The 17,217-nt window shown below is 46.4% G+C and overlaps 1 protein-coding gene across 7 annotated transcripts in view; it reads left to right on the top strand.

Moving 5' to 3' along the window:
* ADGRL3 (adhesion G protein-coupled receptor L3) overlaps positions 1–17,217 on the top strand; it is a 558,102-nt gene that overhangs the window by 120,082 nt on the left and 420,803 nt on the right. The window lies entirely within an intron of this gene.

Raw genomic sequence — 17,217 nt, 5'->3', positions numbered from 1 at the left:
CAGAAGAATTATTTCCCTGGTGAAGAAAAACCCCTTCACAACAGTTAGCCAAATCAAGAACACTCTCTAGGAGGTAGATGTATATGTGTCAAAGTCAACAATCAAGAGAAGACTTCACAAGAGTGAATATAGAGGGTTCACCACAAGATGGTGAGCCACAAAAACAGGAAGACCAGATTAGAGTTTGCCAAACAACATCTAAAAAAGCCATTACAGTTCTGGAACAACATCCTATTGACAGATGAGACAAAGATCAACTTGTACCAGAGTGATGGGAAGAGAAGAGTATGGAGAAGGAAAGGAACTGCTCATGATCCAAAACACACCACCTCATCAGTGAAGCATGGTGGTGGTAGTGTCATGGCGTGGGCATGTATGGCTGCCAATGGAACTGATTCCCTTTTATTTATTGATGATGTGACTGCTGACAAAGGCAGCATAATGAATTCTGAAGTGTTTCGGGCAATATTATATGCTCATATTCAGTCAAATGCTTCAGAATTCATTGGACGGCGCTTCACAGTGCAGATGGACAATGACCCGAAGCATACTGCAAAAGCAACCAAAGAGTATTTTTAAGGCTAAAAGGTGGAATGTTATTCAATGGCCAAGTCAATCCCCTGACCTGAATCCGATTGAGCATGCATTTCACTTGATAAAGACAAAACTGAAGGGAAAATGCCCCAAGAAAAAGCAGGAACTGAAGACATTTACAGTAGAGGCCTGGCAGAGCATCACCAGGGATGAAACCCAGCGTCTGGTGATGTCTATGCGTTCCAGACTTCAGGCTGTAATTGCCTGCAAAGGAATTGCAACAAAGTATTAAAAAGTGAAAGTTAGATTTAGGATTGTTTAGTTTGTCCCATTACTTTTGGCCCCTTAAAAAGTGGGAGGCACATATAGAAACCGTTGTAATTCCTACACCATTCACCTGATTTGGATGTAATTACCCTCAAATTAATTCTGAAAGTCTGCAGTTAAAGCACATCTTGTTTGTTTCATTTCAAAGCCATTGTGGTGGTGAATAGAGGGCAAAATATGAAAATTCTGTCAATGTCCCAATATTTATGCACCTGATTGTATGTATGTATGTATGTATGTATATGTGTATATATATATATACACATATATACACACGCTGTATATAAAACCTGAGGGGCTAAATGAGTACTGGGGGGGCAGGCTGAAGTTTTGCCTAGGGTGTCTAGCAGCCATGCACCGGCCCTGCCTGCAGTGCAATATAGTTTTGACAAAGATCCACAGATACTCGGTCTTCTTTACTCTGGGTCTGATTCACTACAGAACGCAACTGTGAATTACGAACACAGCGATTACGAACACAGTTCAACTGCGATAGCATGCTAATTTATTGTGATCGCTATGCCGCCGCAGCACTACATAAGGAAGCCCACCTTACCTTACACACATCCGTAATGTTTAGCAAAACTGCAAAAACATTGGTACAATTGAGTACCATCGCAACCTCACGCACTCTTGCACAAACTTACTCAGAAATTGCTAACTTCATCGCACGCTATCAGGCTTCGGGCTGCGTAGGGCATCGCAGTGGATAATTTATGCACGCACCTGCAACGGCGTTCAAACGCACTGGCATGCCTGCGTTTAGCCGACCCCCCCTTCACCTCCCACAAATGGCACATCCTGTCAATCACTCTGCGATGGGTCTGAGTAAGTCACTACGATCGCAGTCCGATTGCAGTGGCCGGTTCGCACACTGTAATGCATGCGCAGTACGCAGCAATCGGCCGATTGCGTGTGTATTAACAAATGCGATCCAAGCTGAATCAGGCCCTCTACTCCCAACTTTGAATCAGCCCTATGTACGCATTTAGGTGCAAGCAAGCAATTTCTCCAGAATATGCATTGGCCCCATTTCAAAAGTCAAAATACTTTACCATATACAGTATTCTAGTGTCCCCTCTAGCTCCGGCGGCAGGCAGGGCGCCGGAGCCAGAGAAGGCAATCTAGTGCGCGCATGCCCGAAAAGGGGGCGTGGTCATGAAAAGGGGGCGTGTCTATACGACGCATCCCCTTTTCGTCATACTTGGGGGCGTGCGCGGCGCTTACGGACATGCCGGGCAGCCCCCAAGCGCTGCAGAAAGGGATAATAGACCCAGGCGCATGCGCCCGGCGTCTATTCTCCGGCAGTGACCGGGTCACCGCATGTTTCTCCACCCGCGGGACACTGCGTCCCGCGGGTGAGAACGGCTCCCGTAGGCTGTGAGGGTAGGGCGCTTTTTGCCCTCCTCCTGGAGGGCAGGGTGCTTTTTGCCCTCCAGAAGGAGGGCAGGGCGCCGCGCCCCGCTAAAACAGCCTAGCGGGAACGCTAGTATTCTGACATGTAATCTACTAACTAGATGAAATTGTATCTTGAAATATTTCATTAGCATAGAGAAGACATGAATTACTATGCAAAGTAAAATAAAACTTTTTAATGTTTTTATTTTCTCTTCCGGAAAAATTGTGTTGGGTTTCTTGGATTGCATGAATGTGATGGGAAAAAATAGAGAAATGTGTATTTTCTTCTTCAGGATCCATAGGGCTCCACAGGGAGACATTGAGGTGTAGGTGGGACCTGGAGGGCCGGACACCAACAGCAAAGCTTTTCAATCCCAGGATACTCCAGTCCTTCCCCCTATACCCCGCCCACAGCCTGAGGGCACTTCAGTTTCATTGGTGTCCGGCAGGAGCTGGACCACCATTATAACAGTGGGCTGCATTAAGCAGCCCAAGCTTTACTTTTATGATTTAATTTACTTTTTACCTTCCATCACCCCTCTGCGGCACCGTGACACTGAGTTTGTGCTACGTACTCTCGGCAGGGCTCCGAAGGGGACTAGCTAGCAGGCTCCACGGACCCCAGACTGCAGCCTGGAATCCAAGGCACAGGTTAAGCGGAACCCCTTTCGCGGGGACCCGCATCTTGGTGCAGTCTTGCCTCCGGTCTCAGGAGACAGACCGGAGGTGCTGATGTGGACACTGGTTCGCCCACGACTCCACTAGACCACAGGGGCATAAATATACTGGTGCAGAGGCATTGTCATGCTTGCCACTGGAGTATTGAAAGCAGAGGTCCGAGGTTGTGGAAGAAATCGGGGACGAGGGGCCTGAATATATGATCTCTTCATCCACAGAAATTGGATGTTGACGAGACCTGATCAAAGGTGCGGAGTCTAACCTGCTGAGAGGTGTTCACCAGTGACCCCACCAATCAGGATATGGGTTTTAGCTGCACACAGCAAGCAGGTCGCGGTCCTTTGATCAGGCCCGAGGAATGTGTTTCTAAAGAGACACTACTGCGCCAGGAGATGGTACTTAAGGTACCCACAGGTTGAGATGGTAACCACACTGTTTCACCAGGAGATGGTATTATACCCACTGGCAGGGGTGTTCAGATGCTCTGTTGTGCTGATGAATGGACTTGGAGTTGCCCACAGGCAGTGGTGGCAGAGTTGCACACAGGCAGAGATGGTATGACGCACTGTTGCACTGAGAAGTGGAATGGAGTTGCACACAGGCAGAAATGGTATGATGAACTGTTGCACTGAGAAGTAGCACTTGCAAGGACTCAAGGGTAGTCACAAGGGAACCTGGAATGAGGATACGACTAGAATTCACTAGAAATGACAAACGTTCAGGCAACTTCCTGTAGTTCTGAGGCCGAATATATACTCATAGGTAGCAGTTGATAGGAGGACAGCGTCAGCTGACCAAGACCATGCTACCATTGGTAGAGATACTGTCACGAGAAGGACTGTCATGGTGACGCTCGTGACGGAAACCACAATCTCCAAGACACAGGACCGTCCATGGAAATCCCCTAGCACCTAAGGCAGAATCCTCAGTGCGTTACCCGCTGCCGCACCCGATGTCTAACCGCACGAGCAGTCAGGGAAAGCTGGCACAGCGGTGAGTAATGGCCGATCCTAGGCTGAACTCTGGCAGGCATATTATAAAGGACAGGGGACCCGGTGGTTAACGTCAGCCAGGGGATAAGGCGCTCTCCCTGCAGCACCTCCCCCAGCTCAGGGCCCCATTCCACTGCGGTCTTCGTGTGCCCTGAGCTGCTCCTCCCTCACCCTTTGCCCCCTCAGAGATGTGTGGCAGCCATTTTATGCAAGCAGCTATATCCTTACCAGCCACTGCGGTCTTCGTGTGCCCTGAGCTGCTCCTCCCTCACCCTTTGCCCCCTCAGAGATGTGTGGCAGCCATTTTATGCAAGCAGCTATATCCTTACCAGCCACTGCGGTCTGTGTAGTTGGTTTTAGTGCCCATTGCAGACATGTGATGGGTTTTTTTCTGCATTTGTATGTGACTTGTGCTAGCGCTAATCTCTATTTTCTACACTGTCAGTTTATACCTGTCCCTTTTTTCAACTATACTCTGACATACTAAAGTATAGAGGGTTCATTGTATCTCACATTTTCTATGTAATTGTGAGGGCTATCACATACTATATAGTGCGGTTGCACACTGCTTTGTGCCATATTACACATACTGCAAGGTGTTCACTGCACTGTATCATACTGTGTTTTCTATTATTGTTGTGACTATGTCTGGCAGAGGAAAGAATAACAAGCAGCCTAAGGCTGCTGCCCCTACTCTGTTGTCCTGTAAGTCCTACTCAGCGGGCTTAGCCCCAGAGGACCTCATTCAGGATGGTCTTTGAACTAATTGTTACACAGCCCCAGGCCCCTCAGCCCTGTGTCTCTCTCTCAGGACCCACCCTGGGCTGCCTTTTCACAGATGCTGGCAAAACTTGCGGACCACATAGCAGTCCCCATGGTGGCTCCCCCTGTGGGATGGCCACAGCAGGTACTCCCTGCAAAATCCTTTGCCTCCCCCATGGGTAGACGTACAGTCTACCTCAGTACAGAGTTTGGCTTATACCTCTACAGTTTTTCAGCAAATACTGCAAAAGGAAAAGTCTTTACCTACTAAATGTGCTGTTATCTTCCCAGTCCACTCAGTTATCTGATTCTGATATATCATCTGGGGAGGCAGAAGATACAGACCTCTCTCTCTCTGACTCCATCTCAGGAGAAGAGGAGCCACCCTCTAAACTAAATATACCTGCTCTTGTGAGAGCTGTAAAAGCTATTTTACAAATAGAAGAGCATGAACCCGCTCCTAAGAAAAAGAATGCACGTTTTAAAATGACGATAGGTAGTTTTACCAAAGTTCCCTCAATCAGCCTAGCTATCTGATCACGAGTGAAGCATGGAATATGCCTGGCAAAAGGTTTCAAATTCCAAAATGGTTCAGTTCCTTTTTACTTTATTCCAGCTACTGATTGTACTAAATGGGAAGTTCCCCCAGCAGTGGATTCTCATGTAACACATCTGGTTAAAAATGCTACATTACCCATTCATACTGCAACCTCCTTGAAGGAGACTACAGATAGACGTATAGAAGCTTGTCATAAATCCATTTACTCTCTTACAGTAGCGATTACTCGTCCTGCTAGGGCTACTACCTTTGTGGCGAAAGCCATTGAGTTGGGCAGAGGCCCTAGAAGAGACATTTCCCCCTCATGCTTCAAGGGAACAACTATTCTACGTATCTCACATTAGGGATGCAGTCTCCTACTTAGGTGAAGCAGCTATGGATATGGCACTTCTGGCCTCCAGGATATCTGCCTCTTCAGTAGTGGCCCGCCGTATTGTTTGGCTCCATTTATGGAAACCAGATTCAGACTCAAAACGAGCTCTGGAGTCTCTGCCTTATTCGGGGGACATCCTCTTTGGTCCAGAATTAGATAAATTGTACTGCTTTGGCGTTCCAGCTTCTGCATATAATACAAAACCTAGGACGTCATCCTTTTGATCCTTTCGCCCTCAAGGCAAAGCCAAGCGTCAGTCCTTTCCACGGCAGCAGACATCAGGCAAGGCCTCTAAGCTTAGGACCAAACAAGCCTGTGCTACTAGACGTCTGAGGACAAGCCTGCAGCCTGATGAGGCGGGCCTCTCCCTGGGAGCTCCCAGGGTGGGAGGCCGACTTCTTCAATTTGCCAAGGTTTGGCATCAAACCATGTCAGATGCCTGGGTAAGAGAAGTGGTTTCCCACAGATACACCCTCTCCTTCCTGAGGCCCTGCTGCTCCAAAAAGCCATTCAGTCCTTACTGAATTCAGGGGTAATAAAACGGGTCCCCTCCTCACAAAGGGGCAAGGGCTATTATTCTACCCTTTTCTTAATTCAGAAGCCCAATGGGTCTCATCGGCCTCTCCTCAACCTCAAATCTCTGAACAAGTTTATCAGGGTGTCCAGGTTTCGTATGGAAACCCTCCATTCTATAATCCTAGCTATGGAGCCTGGAGATTTTATGGTATCCCTAGACATTCAGGACGCTTACCTACATGTACCTATAGCGCCTTCTCATCAACAATATCTCTGGTTTGCTACACTGCAGCAATTTTTGGCCTCTCAACAGCCCCTCAGGTCTTTACCAAGATCATGGCAGTTATGGCGGCCTCTCTTCATTATCAAGGGATCAGACTGCTCCCATAAATGGACGATCTCTTGCTGTTGGCCAGCTCCCCAGAGACTCTTCACCATCATCTGCAGGTAACCATTGCCTATCTACAGATGCATGGTTGGCTGATCAACTGGAAAAAGTCTTCCCTGACACCCTCTCAAAGGATGGTACATTTGGTAGCCTTCCTGGACTCTCGAGTTCAGACAATCTTCCTAACAGCAGACAAGATTTCAGCACTACAGCACAGTCTATGCAGACTGCTTCACAATCGCAGAGTCAAGTTACTCTGCAATGCAGGCCTTGGGATCAATGGTGTCCACTTTCGAAATGGTGGAGTTCACCCAGTTTCACTCCAGCCCCTACAACACCTGATCCTCTTCAGGTGGAACGGGCTCCACCATTTGCTCAAATCCCAGACGATGAGCCTCCCCCCAGAGGTTCGCCTGTCCCTAGCCTGGTGGCTACAGACTTACCATTTGAAAAAGGGTCGTCCCTTTTGGATCCTGGACTGGGCTCTCCTCACCACGGAGGCAAGCCTCTGCGGGTGGGGCGCAGTAACCGGCCAGCACTCCTTCTAGGGCCGATGGTCCTCAGTTTAGGCAGTGTTGCCAATCACAAAAAACTACAGATTAGGACTGCGCTATAAAATATAATATCTCATATATATCGCTTGTTTGAAATGAATCAACGATCAAGGCTCCTCTAATTCTAGAAAACAAATTTATTCACAACCTACAACCTAGATAGAAGTAAAAAATAGACATAATAAAACAAAAAACACGTATCTAAAACACACAGTAATTGTATAAAATAGCACTGGTAGCAATTAAATTTAAATCACTTGTGACATGCAAATAATCATTCCAGATATAGCTTAGTGCATCAGCAAATGTCCTGATGGAAAAGAGGGAGATATCTCTCCTTTAGTTGGCATATATCTGTCTGTATAAGCTCTTATCCATCTGCATATTATCGGTTAAAGAAAGTCTTTCATGCACTGTGAATGGGTCCCAGCCAATGGGCGGGCGCTAATGTAAAGCCGCCGCTCATTGGCTCGCAGCCCGGGAGTAATGACAGCTCATTCCCATGAGCTATCATTCGCGTACTGTAACTACATGCTTCAGCATGTACTTACAGTGAATTTGTCATGAACCCGGGCTGACTCGCAGATACAACAATCTGGATCAGCTGGTTAGGATGCCGGCGCACCGCGGTCACTTACCAAAATACACGGTTCTTCTGCCACCACGCAGACTGTTCTCCGGAGGTCTGCGATCTCCCAACAGAGTAATAATAAATCACATTCAAGTGACACACAAATATGTAGCATGGGCCTATCCAGGCACGCAAGTTCAATAAGAATCACGGAGAATATGCTAGATTAAATGTGTTTAATCCAAAAAATATTTTCAAGGCTTAGTTACAAAAATATTAATAAAATGAAAAACAGATTATAATGCAAATATTCTCTTACACAATAAAAGAGACAAATAATTCAGAGTCCCTAAGACACTTACACTAATGTTCTTAGCACTGCTGATGGGGTGGGGGATCTCACCCACAGGAATATCCTGATGCACTCCCAGACCTGACTGTCTGAACCCCAAGGAGTGAACATTGAATGTTGGATGGTATTCTCTTTTTATACATCCCTACTTCTTTGTTCATACTTAACAGGGTCTCCCAATCAGGTCAGCAGGGTTTGAGATTAATAGATTTCCAATACAGGGTTACCTGGCCAAACTAGCAGGGTCCCTGCTTTAAAGATAAGTGATATAACTCACTCTTCAACTTCCCCCTTCTAGATCTATAGTAAATACCAGAATCCTTATCTTTGCCTCTATAGCATAACAAGAGTCTTTAGAAGTAGGCCACTGAAGTAACAGGAGGTCTGGTTCTGGGATTATGATCTAGGACACTGACTTCAGGGGTCATAAAAAGGGACAGAGCTACTTGTTCACACATGACCTCACACTGTGAGGGATATACATCATTTTGTTACCTGAAAGCCATTCACTTGCTAATTCCAGCCCTTTCTGACCTGCACACCAAATAGCAATGGACATACCATGTTTATACAGTCTGTAGAACTAAAGGACACACAGTTATATAACACTCCTCAAATCACAGGACATAGGCCCTCATTCAGAGCCGGACGCTCTGAGCAGAACGCACGCTCTGAATGAGGGCCGTCCTCCATAATTATGGAGCGTCCTCCTGGATGCTCGTATAGCTGTGGGTCACCACCCACAGCCTATACGAGCGTGCAGGTTGATGGCCGCGATGGTCTTGACCATCGCGACCATCGCCACTACGAGCCGGAGCCTGCGGTTGAGTTTCTCAACTGCAAGGCCCGGAGTGATTTTGGCTCTATCAGAGCCAAAATCACTCCCACTGACATCACTAGTGATGTCAGTGGGCCGGCTTCTGATGGTAGGCGTTCCCTTGGGAATGCCCCCGTCTGGGAGGCACGCCCCCGGCACGCCCACCAAAGGGGGCGTGCTGTCAATCAACATCGACAGCACGCCCCCTTTGATCAGACACAACGAGCGAAGGAAAGTCCTTCGCTCGTCGCGTCTGGCGCATGCGCATGACGGAGCTCCCGCCATCGTGCGCATGCGCAGTGCACACCATCGACCCACTTGCGAGCGGACAGCCGCTTGCGAGTGGGTCTGAATCAGGCCCATAGATCATTATCAACCCCTCTTGCTTGAATACCTATCTTCAAAATAGGTGGGGTAATACCACAGCCCTTCTAGACACACACACTTCAATTAAAGGACTTCATAGTTCACAAAATATTATTTCTGGCGATTATTCTTGCGATTAATCGTCACAGTCCATAATGGATTTCTGCGGAGAATATCGTGGGACAAATGGTGAGTATTTGAAATTTTTTGTAGGTACATCCATGGATACTTTATGTTGACAAGGGGACGTGAACATCGGGCAGCAGGCAAGCCTGGGTTTAAGGGAGAGGGGGGACCCTTTTTCTCGAGGGTCCCCACCTCCCCTGAGATCCCCGGCTTGGGCTGAGAATGCTTTAGCCATGGAGCCCCGGTGAAAGGGCATTACAGCCCGGCCGGTTTGGGTCTGGAGCCGATTTAAAATATAGGGGGAACCATATGCATTTTTTTCCCCCTATATTTAAAACCAAGACTGGTCCTGCAGCCTGGTGCTGGTACCTAAATTACGGTGGAACCCTACTCATTTTGTTCCCCGTAATTTTAGGTACAGGACAGGCTGACAAGTCCGGGGCTGGTTAGGCTTTTTAGGGGAGGACTCCACATCATTTTTTTAAAAGAATTTAACCCTTACAATATTAAAAAAAATAAACAAGCAGTCTGCACATATTTCACTTATATGTGCAGCCTGCTTGTTCGGGATAGAAATTCGGGCAGTTAAATCGGGACTTCAAAACAGACAGGATCAGCCAAATACACCATCAATCAAAACGATCCTGTCAAAACCGGGAGTTTTGGTAAATTCCCAATTTTTTAAGTGAAAACAACTGCTTTTTTGGATCAATCCTATCCGAGTTGAAAAACAGGACAAATCGGGACCAAATTGAAGCTTACTAAATGTACCCCCTCCTAGCTCATAACAATCTGAAAAACAGGCCACTACAAGTACAGTCTGACAACGCCATGGCTGTGGCCTACCTCAGTCACCAAGGGGGCACTCGAAGTCAGTCAGCAATGACAGAACTGTCCCGCATTCTCACATGGGCCAAATGCAATCTTCCAGCCATCTCCGCAGTGTTTATCCCATTGATTCTCAATTGGGAAGCAGATTTCTTCACCTGTCACGACGTGCATGCAGGGTAGTGGTCTCTTTCAACTTCTGGTGGACAAATGGGGTCTTCTGGAGGTGGATCTTATGGCCTCCAGACACAACAACAAACTTCCAATATATGGAGTCAGAACAAAAAACCCCGACGCAGCCTTCATAGACGCATTGTCGTTGAAATGGAACTTCCATTTGGCATATCTCTTCCCTACAATATCCCTACTTCCTCGAGTACTTTGAAAGTTCAGACAGGAGGGGGGCACAGTCCAGGTACTAGCTCCAGCTTGGCCCAGACATCATTGGTACTCCGATCTTCAAAGGCTTTTCATAGACGTTGTCTTCAACTTCCTCTACCCGTCTGTCTTTAACGGCTTGGCTCTTGAGACATCCCTCCTAACGGCTAAGGGTTTCTCCAGCTCTGTGGTCCAGACCATGCTCAGAACTTGTAATCTGGCCTCAGCCATGATTTACCACAGAATATGGCATGCATATTTCCAATGGTGTGCTCCAAGAAACTATGACCCTCAAGTCTTTTAAGATTTTGCAAATTCTTGTCTTTCTTCAGGCTGGACTGGATCTAGGCCTCCGCCTAGCATCCCTGAAAGTGCTGGTCTCTGCTTTGTCTATCCGATTTCAGTGCAGAATTGCTATTATACCGGATGTCCACACCTTCATGCAAGGTGTTCTATGTATACAACCTCCTTTTGTCCCTCCTGTGGCTCCGTGGGATTTGTCAGTGGTGCTCCAAGCACTTCAGGAACCTCCATTTGAACCCCTGGAATCAGTGGATGTCAAGTGGCTCACTGCGAAGAGTCTGTTTCTTCTGGCTATAGCATCTGCCCGTAGGGTATCGTATTTATGGGCGCTTTCATGTCGCTCCTCCTTTTTAATTTTTCATCAAGACAGGGCTGTTCTTCGAACACGCCCAGGTTTCCTTCCCAAGGTGGTTTTTCGCTTTCACCTGAATGAGGAAATTGTGGTTCCAGCATTTAATTCACCAGACCTCTCGGCTGGTGAGGCCTCTTTGCATGTGGTCCATACTCTGAGGATCTACATGGACCCGCACTACTTCCATCAGGGAATCGGACTCCCTCTTCGTCCTATACGGATTCCTTAAGAAGGGATGACCTGCTAACAAATGGACTCTGGCCAGATGGATTCACATGACTATCTAACAGGCTTGCACGCAGACTGGCATTCCTGGGCCAGCTTCAGTATCTGCATATTCTACTCGCTGTGTGGGTCCCTCGTGGGCAGCCCGGCGTGACCCCTCAGCTGAACAGCTATGCAAGGCGGCCACTTGGACTTCTGTCCACACCTTTCTTAGGTTTTATGTCTTTGATACATAAGCCTCTTAGGAGAACCCTACACCTGAAGGAAGCATTCTATCAGCTCAGGAGCGTTTTGCCCTTGACAACTGCTTTGTGACATCCCCAATGTCTCCCTGTGGGGCCCTATGAACCCTGAAGAAGAAAAGGAGAGTTATGGTAAAACTTATCTTGGTTAACTCTCTTTTTTTGAAGTCCATAGGGTCCACTCCTATGGGTTTTCTTCTCCTGGGGGTAAATTTCCTAAAGTTCTTTTTTTGTTATGTGTTTGATTTTGTGTTCGATTTCAGTTCGATGTTGGTTCGATTTTTTTATGAAAATATTTACTAAAGCCCAAATCGAATGTCAAATCGAACAAAAAGATGAATTTTAAATGAAATCGAATTTCTGAAAAACATTGATGTTTTCACATAGAGAACAATTGGATCCCTTCATTTACTAACATTCGATATTTCTATTCGAGTGAAAAATGAACTCAAACTCGAACAGGAAATCCCCAATGAATTGAAGACCTTCATGCATTTGTTTTCAGCATGAGCAGTTCGATATGACACAGATACTGTACATGCATTCATCAGTGAGATGCATGCATGCATCTTAGTGTAACTAGCTTGTAAAGAGTTAATGTTTTTTAAAAAAAGACGTGGGGTCCCCCCTAAATAATGCCCCACATGCTGGTTCTTGAGGTTTTGGGGATTTTCACTTCGTTTTGATGTGGGATTTGCTGTTCGATTTGGACATGAATATGCCAAATCGAATAGCAAATCCCTTCTTAACATGAACCAAGAATCGAACAAAATCGAAAGCAAACTCCATTCCAATTTGCGATTTACTGAGGGATTTTGCTGTTCGAGTTCAATTCGATGTCAGGAGATTTCAGCGATTCATAAAAATGAATCACAAATCGAACTTTAGTAAATTTACCCCTGGTCACTTGTTTCCTTCACTGTGTGAGAATGTGATTCCTCAGTGTACCAGTCTACCTTCTCTCCTATCCTGCTCCTGCCTTGGGCTTTTAAACAAAACTGAAGTGCCCTCAGGCTGTGGGCGCGATATAGGGGAAAGGATCGGATCATCCTGTTGGTGTCCGGTCCTCCAGGTCCCACTTACACCCCAATGTCTCCCTGTGGACTTTGGAGAAAGAGAGTTAACCAAAGTAAGATTTACCATAACTCTCCTTTTTTGTATTTTTCTTTTCTGGGAAGATATTGGCAAAGTAATAATATTTCCTATTGCAAAGCCTATGAAATTAAATTGATTTGTTCCGTGTTACCCAGAGGAAGCCCTGTCTGTGGATATAAATGTGCTTGGGCAGTGTTCTTCCCAGAAATTTTTTCCAGCCGGGTGGCATCAAAAAGTAGCTGAGTGGGGGCCTTCGCAATTATGCGCGCTGGGAAAAGGGGTATCTCCCTTACCAATCCAGCCCGACAGGTCTCAGGCTGCTCCCCCACTGGCTGTCAGTCAAAAGTGCCCTTTATGCAGTGCCCCCTATATTTGTGCCCTTTATACACTGCCCCCTGTAGTTTTCCCCTTTATACAGTGCCCCCTGTAGTTTAGCTTTGCCCTTATGCAGTGCCCCCAGGCTGAAGTAGTACCCCAATGTAGTGCCCCCAGAGTGGTCCCTTATGTAGTGCCCCCAGGCTTACTGTCACAGCCAGGGTATTTCAGCATGGCGCTAGGCGAGTGTTACCTGTGAGGTCGTTGTGGCGCGGGCTGTCTGGTGGCGGAGATGGTGTCTGGCGGGGGGCTTTGGCTGCGCACGTTGTTGTGCAGGCCTGTTGTCACTCTGCGCTGGTAAGGCCTGGCAGCGTCTCCGTTCCATTTGGCATGGGCGCCGCCATCTTGCCTTCTGGCCATGTGATGCGGCTGGCCAATCCTGATGAGTCACATGTTCCCTCCGGCCAGTAACAGCACGACATGGGGTATTTAGGAAGGGTCAGTGCCTTCCTTCTTTGCCAGTGCAACGTGTATCTCAGCCTAGCTGAGAGGGAGTTCTCTGTGCTTATCGTGTTCCTGTGAATTCGTTGTCTGCAAGTCTGCCTGTCAGCTCCTAGCTTCCGCTGGACTACCCCGCTTCCTCCATCACCCTTGCCCATACCTGAGTGCCTGAGCCTGCTGACATCCTGCTCATTTGCCTTAGTTCACTACCTGCATACCTGGCTTATTATTTCCTGCATCACTACCTGCATACCTGCTTGATTATTTTCAGTCTCACTACCTGCACACCTGGACAGCTCTAATTGTTTCTACTTGGACATTAACCCATTACTCCCACCACAGAACTCTTGTGCACATTTATATATTCCTGGACTTTTATTTACTGCCATATTTTATGTCTACTCAAGCACTTATTAAAAAAAACTAGTTTTTTATTCAAACCCGCTTTTGTGATCGCTCCTGCAACCACCCCGGGTCCACAAACAACCCAGAACATAACACTTATATAGTGCCCCTAGACTGGCCCCTTATGCAGTACCCCCAGGCTTAAATAGTGTCCCTTATGCAGTGCCCCCAGACTGGGGACAGGGGAGCTGTTGTGCATGCCCAGCAGCAGCTCCTCCCATAAGCAGGCCCGGCGACAGAGGTGTACAAGGGATACACATGTGCCGGGCGCCGAGCATCTGATGGTCCCCGAGGGCTCAGGGGCATAAATAGCGTATGACGGAGGACAGCGGCTAATAGTAAGTCAATTTATCCCCACCCTGCAGGCCGCCTATCTGGCCATGGTGCATGTAATTAAGGAAGAAAAAAAAACTTATTACCCATCCGATCCGGCCCCCATCGGGACCCCCTGCGGCCACGTCAACCGTTCTGAGTGTGGCCGCAAGCCCGCAATGCAGCGAGTTGAGCGTCACGATGTCTCTGCGCCTGTCGGCACTCCCTGTATTCCTGGCCTGCAGCTGCAGCCAACGTCTATACACTGAGGAGCAGGGAGGACAGTAAGTGGTGAGGAACGATGCCGGGCACACATATATATATATATATATAGAAGCATGTAGACGGGCACTCGATGTATGGGTAAAACGCCGGGGTGCCTGCCTAAAGGTTTGTATATAGCATGTCTCTTGCTCAATAGAACAAAAATAGGCGGCACTCCTTCGGACTTGGTGAAACAAGAAAGTGGTTTTAATCCAACATAAACCTAATAATAAGGTTTATGTTGGATTAAAACCACTTTCTTGTTTCACCAAGTCCGGAGGAGTGCCGCCTATTTTTGTTCTATGGAGCAAGATAGATAGATAGATAGATAGAGATATATATATAGATATATATTTTAAAAGGAGCTGGCATAGAGCGCCTACCGTGCTTATATAACTTATTATAAAGTACTAACAAACTTAGTATTCATAAAATATAATAATGTTGTGTCTGATTAAAATAAGTTATGTAATTTTAAATGAATTTTTTGCACTTTCATTAATTTGCACTTTAAATTATTTATGCATTGTTGCACATCTCTGTGGAATATTATGGTTATTAATTCAGTCACTGATTCTTGAAGGATCTTTGCAGTAGCACTTTAGTCATACAGACCGTTTTCATTTTATAAGTCACACAATATATACCAATAATTTCATATGTATTTGAGGATAATGGTAATTTAATATTGCCATCCTTGCATTAGCACTTTAATTGCACAAAACCACTTTATATTTTATGAATACTAAGGCCCTCATTCAGAGCCGTACGATCTGAGCAGAGCGCACGCTCTGAATGAGGGCCGGGCTCCATGAAAATGGAGCGTCCTCCTGGACGCTCGTATAGCTGTGGGTCACCACCCACAGGCTATACGAGCGTGCAGGTTGATGGCCGCGATGGTCGTGACCATCGCGACCATCGAAATTGCGAGCCGGAGCCTGCGGTTGAGGTTTTCAACCGCAAGCTCCGGAGTGATTTTGGCTCTATCAGAGCCAAAATCACTCCCACTGACATCACTAGTGATGTCAGTGGGCCGGCTTTTGATGGGAGGCATTCCCGTGGGAACGCCCCCGTCAGGGAGGCACGCCCCCGGAACGCCTACCAAAGGGGGCGTGCTGTCAATCAACATTGACAGCACGCCCCCTTTGATCGGACACAACGAGCGAAGGACTTTACTTCGCTCGTCGCGTCTGGCGCATGCGCACGACGGAGCTCCCTCCGTCGTGCGCATGCTCAGTCCATAACATCGACCCACTTGCGAGCGGACAGCCGCTCGCGAGTGGGTCTGAATCAGGCCCTAAGTTTGTTAGTACTTTATAATAAGTTATATAAGCACGGTAGGCGCTCTATGCCAGCTCCTTTTATTTTTTATTCGTTTGTATATGTAACAGATCACCACTGGTACATTATTTTGCTGGTTGAGCTGACACTCATATGTTTTTGGGGGTGCATGATAACTGTTTTACATTATTATAACTTTTAGTGTGAGATAAAAGACACACAATTGATGAAATATTACATAGAGGGACTTGTACCCAATTGGCGCTGCAGTCTTTTGTTTTATATATATATATATATATATATATATATTACACTCACCCATGAAATACTGACAAGAAGGCTCAGCACTGAAAATATCATAGATTTTTCATCTATGATATTTTAAATGCTGATCCTACCTATAAGTATTTGACTGGTGAGTTTTTATTTAGATTTTTTTATTGATCTTGCAACTCATATTTGGCATTTAAGCTTGTTGTGTGCTGCCTTTGACCATCTGACAATACATTTATTTGTGTGTGTGTATATATATATATATATATATATATATATACACACACATAGATGGATGTAGGCTGCATGCATCTAAATCTATCGATACACACATCTATACATATATCTATATATATATAATATGTATGGATATAGATGTGCATATCGATAGATTTAGATGCATGCAGCCTACATCCATCTATACATCTGTGTGTGTGTGTGTATGTATATGTGTGTGTGTGTGTATATATATATATATATATATATATATATATATATATATATATATATATATATACATACACACACACACACACACACACGTAGGGGAAGACTCTCCAAGGGCACCAGACCTTCTCTACTGCTGTATAGAGATAGATAAAAATAATAAAAAAATAAATATATACAGTGTGTGTATATATATGCATGTAGCTTATATCTGTATATATGTGTCCATTTCTTAGATCGAGATAGATCGCACAATTACAGTGTCTTATATCAGGTGATATATGTATTGGGAGAGATGTGTGGGTTCCGTTTTTGCCCCATAGATATCCGTGTAATGGGCCCCAAGACTTCTGTTGTCGGCCCTGCCCATAAGCCTTTGCTGAGCCCGTCAGTTACCACAGACTGCTCCGCTCCTTCAGCGGCCCGCCCCCTCTCCGGCTCCTGCCCTGCACACACAGGACCCGGCGCTGACCTGATTGCTGCCATTCTACCAAGACCAGCTTGCGTGAGTTAGCCTGTATATATAGTATGGGCCAGTCCCTTTAGTGGTGCCCAGCCAACCGTTCAGTGACTCACCCTCCCCCGGGCCTCCACTCCCCGTCCAGCTGTGTGTGTGTATATACAGTGTATATGTATGTGTGTGTGTGTGTATATATATATATATATATAACAATGGCAGTTAC

This window comes from Taudactylus pleione, unplaced genomic scaffold, assembly GCF_031769625.1.
Source record: "Taudactylus pleione unplaced genomic scaffold, aTauple2 ptg000347l, whole genome shotgun sequence".
Taxonomy (NCBI): domain Eukaryota; kingdom Metazoa; phylum Chordata; class Amphibia; order Anura; family Myobatrachidae; genus Taudactylus; species Taudactylus pleione.
Note: the sequence above shows the minus strand (reverse complement) of the source record. Positions and strands in the feature narration are given on the sequence as shown.